Source organism: Salvia splendens, chromosome 8, assembly GCF_004379255.2.
Source record: "Salvia splendens isolate huo1 chromosome 8, SspV2, whole genome shotgun sequence".
Classification (NCBI taxonomy): domain Eukaryota; kingdom Viridiplantae; phylum Streptophyta; class Magnoliopsida; order Lamiales; family Lamiaceae; genus Salvia; species Salvia splendens.
This window is the reverse complement of record NC_056039.1, coordinates 13,601,571-13,611,895: the sequence shown is the minus strand read 5'-3', so window position 1 is coordinate 13,611,895 and position 10,325 is coordinate 13,601,571. Positions and strand designations below refer to the sequence as shown.

The window sequence follows — 10,325 nt, the reverse complement described above, 5'->3', positions numbered from 1 at the left end:
TTTTATGCGGTGTACATGTTTTGGACAGAATAATTAAATTCTTAGTAATCAAATATCGATATTTATTTTCTTTCGACCGATTAATTAACAACTTAGTTATTCCATTCAGCATTATGCGTCCATTGCGGGCCCGTTGACTAAGTTACTAAAGAAGGACAGTTTTGCGTGGTCTTCCGCGGCAGCCGACAGTTTCGTGGCTTTGAAGGAGGGAATGTCGTCCGCCCCAGTCCTTCGCCTTCCAAATTTTGAGCAGACTTTTTACCTTGAGACAGACGCGTCGGATTTTGGGATCGGGGCGGTGTTGCTCCAGGACGGTTGTCAAATGAAGAGGCAAAACGGCTAGTTAGCCACATTCCAAGTACCAACTACTTGGTAATTGTTACTGCATTTAATAGGTAGTATTTACCTAAACAAACAATAAATTACTGGGAGTTCCTAAGTGTAATGCCCCACTTTTTGAACCCTAATTTTCGAACCCTAAAGTACTTGCATTTAATTCTTTTAATGTTGCGAACTCCGTGAATTAATTGTCGAGTGGAATTATTGTTGGATACTTTTCGTGACCTAATTTTGAGTTGGAATTTTGACTGGGTCAACTTTGTTCAATATGTGACGTGACTGTTTTTGAATAATTGATGTGTGGTGAATTTAATTGTTTTTGAATAAATGAAAATTTGTTATTAGAGCTAGAAATTGTGAAGTACATCACAATGCGAATTTAAATAATTCCCTTACGTGAGGAATATTTATTGGACTCAATTCCGATCCGATAAATTGAATAAATAATATAAAAATTTAGTCCGTGATAATTAAACTGTGTGCGGCACAATTTAATTAAAATACAAAGGACCGTGAATTAAACAAATCAAATTAAATCCTCTTCCTGTTGACTTGGTCACCAAGTCGATAATTCAATTTAATTAAAGATTCTCAGAGATTTTCCTCCACCGTGATCTGCAAATAATTCAAAAAAAATGGAGAATTCGAAAACTTCCCTCAACCCACGTTAAAAACCGTTTCTCCTTTCCCTAAATCTTTTACTTGATTACAATTGAGGATAGAAGAAAATAATTAAATAAAATTTAGCAAAGGATTCCTCATCCTCCATGTTCAAGCGTCTTCCTCTCCTCCCATCATCTGCAAATCCTTTTCCAAAATTAAACCACCAATCAACCTTTAATTCCAATTAATTGAGAATCAATTACCACAAATTCTCTTATAAATCTTAGTCTTTCTACCCTAATCTACCACGCCGCTTCCACAATTCCTTCCCAAATCAAGTTCCACCCCTGCAAGAATTCACAAGAACAAGGCTGCCTTTCTTCCTATTCCAGTCGGAACAGATTCAAGAAACCAAGAGCTAAAGAGAGGGAGTTTTATTTGTTCTCTCGCAATCTGCCAAATCTAAGGTATATACCTCTCACACCAACACCAAATTCCAATCGTTTTTACAAGCATTCATGTTCACTGCACTATTGTTACCATAATCTGTAATCAACCTTTTAATCGAGTAAATCGCACAACCCGAGCGGAAACCGAATCAAAGAATAACCTGATAATGAATTGAAATAAAAAAAAGTGAAGTAAAAGACTTAACCTTCGGGGCTGCCGAGTAGCGATCCGGAGCTACCGAACAGCAACTCATAACTGCTCGAGCAGCAGCCAACCGCGAGACGGCGGCGCGGAGTGCAGTGCTGATAGCAGCGGCTGTTCGCGATGGAGACAACAGTGGCAGCGGCAGATTCGGAAACGGCTACAGCTGCTGCCCGAACAAGTCGATTGGGGTGGCTACGACGGAAAATTTATTCGTGGGTGGAGTGTGCCACTGCAAGATATCAATTTGGGTTTCAAATTTCAAGTTTGGGGGAGTTCCTGCTTGAGAAGAAAAGAGACACATAGAAGGTAGTAGGCGACGGGTTTGGGATGAGAGTTTTTGTCATGTTTTTCTTATTTTTATTTCTCTAAATAAATTGATGTTTTCTAAAGGGTAGGGGTATACGTGTGGTTTATCTGGGAGTATATGCATTACTATTATTTATATCTCCTTTTATTTTTATTATCTCTTTTGCTTTGGGTCACACTTTTATTTTGTTTGGGCTCAAATTCTAATTGGAGAAAAAAATGGGCTTTCAATTATTAAGGAGAAGGTGGGTGATTTGTTGTGGGCCACTTTCTAATTCTTGGGCCAAATTATTTAAATTCTTAGACTGATAAATTAATTGTGGAGAATTATTTAATTAATTTCCGGATAATGTGAAGGTTGAATAATCTATCCCAAGTCCTAAATAAATATACGTTCGAGGGGAAATAATTTCGATGATTAATTTATGCGCTTAAATAATTTTGGAATTTTTAATTCGATATCGTGGAAGGAAATGCGAGGAGCCAACGAAGGAATTATGGGCACAAGCGGCCGCCGAATAATCGAAAATATGCGAAAAATTGAGAAAACGAGATAAAAGATTTTACTTAGGATGCATGCATTTTTATTTACTTATTTGAAGAGTGTGTTGATTTATGTATTATCTAAATGTTAAAGGTGAATCATTGCAAGTGAAACGTGATACAAAGGGGAAGAAAGTGCTTGAGGATTAAGCAGTCGAGGTGAGCTTTCTTTTAAATAAGGACGATGTCATAAATATTTTATCGATGGGAGTGAAACTGTGTTTATCATGCCGTGATTTGATTTTTAACGTGCCTATCTGATGTGGCTTATGCCACTATTATTTAAATCGAATTCGGGTCCACGTAGGGCCGCAAACCCTACTTGGATTAGTGTACACCTATGGTAGATCGTGTGCTAGCATACGGGCTGGCCGGTCTAGTGACTTGGTTTATGGCCACATTCCAAGTCATGTATGAGCAGATATGGCAAACGTCTATGGGAAAATGACTGATCAGTCGACTTTTAGAATGAGAAATGATTTTTAGTGCCTCGGGCCTTTCTAAAGCTAAAACCCGATGGTTACTTATGGATGGCATGATAAATAATTTTTTTTTTATTGAAAATGTTTTCGGCAAGAGCCCACTGAGTATATTTTATAGTACTCAGCCATGCATGTGTTTTCCCTATGTGCAGGTTGAGCGGCGACGAGCAATTGGTGGTGTTCAGCAACTTAAAATTGAAGCATTGTTTGGTTAGTTGTGAACTACGAGTGTCGTTGTGTATCCACACATGACGTCACTCTTTCTCTTGAACGCTTCCGCTGAGACATTGTTTTTACTCATCATTCATTTAGCTTTGAACCTAACTATTTGGATAATGTCAACCTCTTGACCTTTTTTTTCTAAATATTAATTATTGGTCAAACTCTTTATTGAAACCCTTGTTTCCTTTTCTGTTTATTAAGTTCTTTTATTCACGATCGCCCGTATTTATTAACCCTAAAGGGCGGTCGTGACACTAAGAGTTGTAATATCCCTATAAAAGGAAACGTTCTACGTCAAACAATACATAACAGAAAATCACAAAACAATTCTCTTCTCTTCAAACTCTAGCCAACATGAATCTTCTTCTACTTATCGCCTCTCTCGATTACCATCTTTAAGATGGTATCAGAGCAGGAAATCAACAAAAAACCTCCAAATGAGGTAAGCCAAATACACACTCTCGAACAATTGATCGAGACAATCTCAAATCTAATTGATTTGTACAAAACCAACACATACCAAAGTCAAAATTCCTATCAGCCGAAGAACCTCGGCATAGGGTCCAACCACCCTACTGCAGCAACGACACCGGTGAACAGCCGAAAGAGTACCGCCTCAAACATAAATCTATGCACTGAAAAGATTTTGCCGGAGAGTAGCCATACACCACTGCAGGAGAACAAGGAAAGACATCCCGCACTGAAGAAAACGTACGCAAGTGCCCTCGTTGATGGCGGAGAAAGGGTATTCAGTGGTTTAAAGTCACTTGTGGCAACAACACCACTCACCAACGCCGGAGAAAACAAGGAAGGCTGGATGGCTGGTGAAAACACACCAAGCGACCAAGCGCCCCCATCACAGACAGCAACGTTGGCATCAGCAGCGGAAGTAGTAGCATCAGTCGCCCCTTCACCCAGTGCCCAAACCGTAATGGTTCGTCGGCGCTAGAGCTCTCGGGGAGTGAAGGAGCGACGACAGCTTTGCGGTGGAGAAGGAGGAAGAAGCAGAGGAGGCACGGAGCCAGCGCTCCGACGGATTACACCGATCCACCGCAGCATTCTAATAGTCACAAATCCAAAAAAAGCTTTGGCGGCTCGGGCTTTGCGATGATGAAGAAGGAAGAAGTGAAGGAGAGAGTATTGGAGGCGGTTAGGGAGGAATGGCCGCCTCCCTATGTCCATTTTGCAAATGAGCCCACAAAGTTTGGTTAAATCCCAAAATAAACCCCACCACAAAAATTCCTCCCAAATTTCCCCCCAGTCCATTCTGATATTACCAAAGCCACCTCTATTGACCGAAAAATTACACAAAAAACCCCTTTTTTTCCAAATTTCCGAGAATACACCCCAAACTTTCGAAAAAAATGAAAACACACCCCGACATTTTGAATTTCAGCCTTCCATTACTTGTACAAATACATTCCAAGCTTTAGCGTACTCATCTTCCTCAAACATAGGACCTAAAGACTACCATTGGATCTTTGACTGTGGGGCAAGCGATACCATGTCCTTTGATGCATCGGACTTCCTCGATATTTCCCAATGCACAAAAATTTTTGTCCAAACAGCTAGTGGGGAGTTAGCACAAGTAGAGGGGGCGGGAACTGTCACTATCTCACCAACCCTTCGCCTCTCGAACTGTCTTTATGTTCCTTCATTGTCCCACAAACTTTTGTCTGTTAGTCATGTAACAAGAGATCTCAACTGCAAATTGCTAATGCAGCCTCATTTTTGTATGTTACAGGATATCAAGACGGGAACGGTAGTTGGGCGTGGCACTGGGCGACATGGATTGTACTATGTGGATGAGATAGCCCAACAGAGTACTGCGATGCTAACTCACGGACTAACTGACAGACAGATTTGGCTCTTGCATCGCCGGTTAGGGCACCCACCCATAAGTTATCTTCGCCTACTCTTTCCTGAGTTAGTTTCTTCTACGCATGTTTTGAATTGTGAAACGTGTGTTTTAGCAAAAAGTCACAGACTTTCTTTTAAATTAAACAACACTAGAGAAAAATCACCTTTTGCTTTGGTTCACTCTGATGTGTGGGGCCCTGCTCCGGTTACTGGAGGACAAGGTTTTCGATATTTTTTGTTGTTTATTGATGATTTTTCACGTATGACTTGGATTTATTTTTTGAAAACAAAATCAGAAGTTTTTGAGAAATTTACTGAGTTCTATCGTCTTGTCCAAACCCAATATAATTCTAGAATTCAAATCCTTAGATCTGATAATGGGAGAGAATACGTGAACTCTAAGATGACATCTTTCTTCACCGAAAATGGCTTTATCCACCAAACTTCATTTGCCTATACAACATAACAAAATGGGGTAGCCGAGCGGAAAAATCGATATATCCTAGAAATCACCCGTGCCCTCCTCATGGATTCAAACATCCCAAAATCCTTCTGGCCAGAAGCCATCGCAACTTCCGTATATCTCTTAAATCGCCTTCCCACAAGGATCCTTAACTTCAAAACTCCTCTAGAGGTCTTCTCTTCCCAAAACTCGGTACCATTGTCCCTCCATCTCGACCCCAAAATTTTTGGTTGTATCGTGTTTGTCCACATCCCCAAACATGACCGTGACAAATTCTCACCTTGTGCAGTCAAATGTGTCTTCTTGGGTTATGGAAAAAATCAAAAAGGTTATCGATGCTATGACCCTTCGACAGATCGTATGTACACAACTATGAACTGCGATTTTGTTGAAAGCGAATATTTCTATAGCCAATCTAGCGGTCAGGGGGAGAGTAAGTTAGAAAACTCGAGTAGTGACTAACTAAATTGGCTACCTCTTTGGGGAGAAACCATTCAGGGGGAGGGAGAGAACAACCAAACAAATGAGTCAGACCAAAATCCTATCACAGAAGTTGGTCCAACAGAGGAAGTTAGCAGTACCATCTGACAGTCAAATCCCCAAGAACATGATGTGTCGCTTTAGGATCCCACCGAGCTATCTGACCAGTCTTTGAATCTTGAGGTAAACACTTCTGATCCTAATATTGGTACCCTACCTGAAACCACTAACAGTGACAGGGAAAACAGAAGTGACACAAATGAGCCACCGATGGAACAAGAGACAGAGCACGACAGATTGCCCCAAAGAAGTACAAGGGGCATTCCTCCCAAGAGATACTCTCCAGACTGGAAAGGGAGAAAAACAAGATATTCAGTGGAAAACATCACTCAAGGACACCTCACAGAAATAGCCCGAGCATTCGAGGTAGCCCTATATGAAGAAGAAGAAATTCCCTAGTCTTTCCAAGAAGTAGTCAAGCACAAATATTGGAAGGAAGCCATGAAGAAGGAGGTTGATGCTCTGATTAAGAATAGAACATGGGAAAAGTGTACTCTTTCAGAAGGAAAAAAACCAGTCGGATGTAGGTGGGTTTTCACCATCAAAAGACGTGCAGATGGATCAATCGAGAGATACAAGGAGCGATTGGTGGCTAAAGGATACACTCAAGTTTATGGGATTGACTACGATGAAACTTTCTCCCCAGTTGCCAAACTTGACACCATCCGAGCATTGTTGTAAGTTGCAGCTTGTAAGGATTGGTCGCTACATTAGTTGGATGTGACTAATGCCTTTTCCATGGAGAATTGAAAAAAGACAAGGAAGTCTATATGACAGTTCCACCAGGATTTGATGGCGAGTTTGGTCCTGGACAGGTGTGCAGACTGAAGAAGACCTTATACGGCTTAAAACAATCCCCGAGGATATGGTTTGGAAGGTTTTGCCAAGCAATGATCAAACATGGATTCAAACAGAGCCTTTCTGATCATACACTCTTCACAAAGAGGAGAGGGGATAAGGTTACATGCCTTATCATCTATGTTGACGATATGATCATCACAGGAGATGATACAGAAGAAATCAATAACCTCAAGACCAATCTGTTCAAAGAATTTGACATGAAAGATCTCGGCCCCCTAAAGTACGTCTTGGGAATAGAGGTATTGAGACCAAGGCATGGAATATTTCTAAGACAGAGGAAATATGTTCTCAATCTACTGGCAGAAACAGGACTTTTAGACTGCAAGCCGGCCGACACACCAATGGTACCAAACCATGGGCTTAAAATTATTGAAGGAGCTGAGCCTGAAGATCGAGAGAAATATCAAAGGCTGGTTGGAAAATTGCTTTATCTCTCACATACCAGACCAGACATTGCTTATGCAGTTGGAGTTGTTAGTCAATTCATGCACCAACCCCAAGAAGAACATATGAATGCAGCCTTACGAGTAGTGAGGTACCTCAAGGGAACATCAAACTTTGGAATATTCTTTAAAAGGGGGAAGGATCTTGAAGTAGATGGCTATACAGATGCTGATTGGGCAAGTAATCCAGTCGATAGAAAATCAACCGGCGGATACTTCACATTTATTGGAGGCAACCTGGTCACTTGGAGAAGTAAGAAGCAAAAAGTCGTTGCCCTATCAAGTGCTGAAGCAGAGTTCCGAGGAATTAAAATTGGGCTCATGGAGATTATGTGGCTAAGAAGATTGCTTACAGAGATCGGTTTTTCCCCAAACCGTAAAAGTAGGCTATTCTGCGACAATAAAACAACAATCAGCATATCAGAAAATCCAGTACAACATGACAGAACCAAACATGTCGAGGTCGATCGCCACTTCATTAAAGAAAAATTGGAAGGAGGAATTATAGAGTTCCCGTTTGTTCCATCAGAAGAACAGTTGGCTGATATTCTAGCTAAGCCAGTGAATCCAAAGAGTTTTAGAGAAATATTGACCAAGTTGAACATCGGAGATACCGTCGCTCAACTTGAGGGGGAGTGTCAAATGAAGAGGCAAAACGGCTAGTTAGCCACATTCCAAGTACCAACTACTTGGTAATTGTTACTGCATTTAATATGTGGTATTTACCTAGACAAACAATAAATTAGTGGGAGTTCCTAAGAGTTGTAATATCCCTATAAAAGGGAATGTTCTACGTCAAACAATACATAACAGAAAATTACAAAACAATTCTTTTCTCTTCAAACTCTAGCCACCATGAATCTTCTTCTACTTATCGCCTCTCTCAATTACCATCTTTAAGAACGGTCATCCGTTGGCATTCTTCAATAAGAAATTGGGTCCGAGGCGGCGGGTCTCATCTACTTACCACAAGGAGTTGTACGCCATTGTCGAAGCGGTGCAGAAATGGTGTCAGTACTTATTGGGCAGGGAGTTTGTAATCTGCAGTGATCAGAAAAGCCTTAAGGAGTTGTTGCAACAGATAATTCAGACTCCGGATCAACAGTTTTATGCACGGAAATTGATGGGCTACAAATTTTGCATTGAGTATAAGACCGGGGCCTCCAATAAAGTGGCTGATAAGCTGTCTAGGCGAGATATGGAGGTGCTGGAGGGGGAACCGATCGCCTCGACAGAGGGCTGCCCTTCGGCGGTATGTGATGGGGCAAGCACCGCGGTGATGGCGGCGCAGGAGATCGGGCAGGCGCTGATGGCGGTGGCGCATCCGATTCCGGATATCTGGGAAATTATGAGGAAAGAGACGCAGTCAACTCCAGATCTGATTGAACTGCAGGCTGCTCTGTAGCACGAGAATGCGGACCCAGCGGTTTTTATGGTCGACGGGTTGTTATACTTTAATCGGCGAGTCTACGTGAGTCGGGATTCAGAGGCTAAGGAGGCGCTCTTACACGAGCATCATGCTTCGCCTGCAGCAGGCCATCTGGGCGTGGATAGAACTTTTAGGAGGTTGGCAGCCTCGTTTTATTGGAAAGGGATGCGCAAGGAGGTGAAAGAGTTTGTGGAGTCCTGTTCTCAGTGCCATACGACCAAGTACTCCACTAAAAAACTAGCGGGCTTACTTCAACCGCTCACTATTCCCTCGCAGGTGTGGGAGGATGTTTCGATGGACTTCATCACAGGGCTTCCGCCATCGCGAGGTCACACGGGGTCATGGTGGTAGTTGATCGCCTGTCAAAATATGCTCACTTCACCTTGTTACCAATTCGCTATAATGCTTTGAAGATTGCGAATCTGTTCATCGAGATGGTGGTTAAACATCATGGGTTTCCTAAAACATAGGTGTCAGATAGGGATCTGGTGTTCTTGAACGATGTATGGGAGGATATGCTCCGTTTGAGTGGTACTAAACTCCATTTTCCACGGTTTGTCATCCTCAATCAGACGGACACACAGAAGTTAGGAACCGTGGCCTTGAGCAATATATGTGAGCCTTTACCGCGGATAGACCGACGAAATAGGTGAATTTTTTACCCTGGGCCGAGCTCGCTTTGAATTTTTTCCAACATTAGGGTTTGGGAACATTGCCGTTCGAGGCTTTGTACGGGCGGGAACCTCCGCCACTGATCGCGTCGCTAACTTCCGCGTCGTCTCCTCCAGATGTGGCGTCTCTGATACGCCAACGCGGGGAAACAATTCTGCTGCTCCGCCGGAACTTGGAGAGGGCGCAACAGCGGATGCGGAAGTCGGCGAACTTGCATCGTCGAGAGGTGGAATTCAGTGTGGGGGACAAGGTGTTACTTAAGTTGCAGCAATACAGACAACATTCAGTGAGCCCTTGTCGTCGAAGTTGTCGAGGCGTTTTTATGGGCCTTTTGAGCTGTTGGAGAGAATTGGTCAGGTGGCGTATCGTTTGCAGTTGCCAAAGGGGAGTCGTATACATAATGTGTTCCATGATGGGTTGTTGAAGCCGTTTGTGGAGAACACTAGCTGGGTGAACCCGGAGCTTCCGGCTTTGTTCCCGCGGGGTAAACCTGTGGCACGGCCGGTTAAGATTTTGGATCGCCGCACGGTGTGGCACGATGGGGCAGCAAGCAAGGAAGTGCAGTTAGGCTAGTCTGATGATGCGGGGGAGAGCCCGACGTGGGAGCCGGCGGAATTGGTGCAGCGCAAGTTTCTTGCTCTCCTTGAGGACAAGGAGCATTCTAAGGAGGGGGGAGTTGTTACGTGTCCTCCATCGTCTAGACTGAAAGAGCGCGAGGAGCGGCAGGAAGAGGAACTCGACGCCGACACTAGAGTGCCGGCGGAAGTGCAACAAGTGGAGCCGGCGCGACGAGACAGATCAGAGCGTCGGCAGCCGAGGCGGCCAACACGATATGGAGACTTTGTTCCTCGTTAGGAGGCAGAGAGTATTTATTTTTAGTCATTTAATTATTGTAATTAATTCAGAAT

At 42.9% G+C, this 10,325-nt stretch overlaps 2 long non-coding RNA genes across 2 annotated transcripts; one reads left to right on the top strand and one right to left on the bottom strand.

Annotated features, from left to right (window-relative positions):
* Positions 1–961: 961 nt before the first annotated feature.
* LOC121743260 lies at positions 962–2,033 on the bottom strand. Its single transcript, XR_006038236.1, has 2 exons — positions 1,598–2,033; positions 962–1,137 (listed from the first exon to the last, which is right to left on the bottom strand). It is a non-coding gene; the product is annotated as an uncharacterized LOC121743260 (long non-coding RNA).
* Positions 1,130–3,366, top strand: LOC121743261. The gene is made up of 3 exons (XR_006038237.1): positions 1,130–1,409; positions 2,540–2,604; positions 3,080–3,366. It is a non-coding gene; the product is annotated as an uncharacterized LOC121743261 (long non-coding RNA).
* Positions 3,367–10,325: the final 6,959 nt, after the last annotated feature.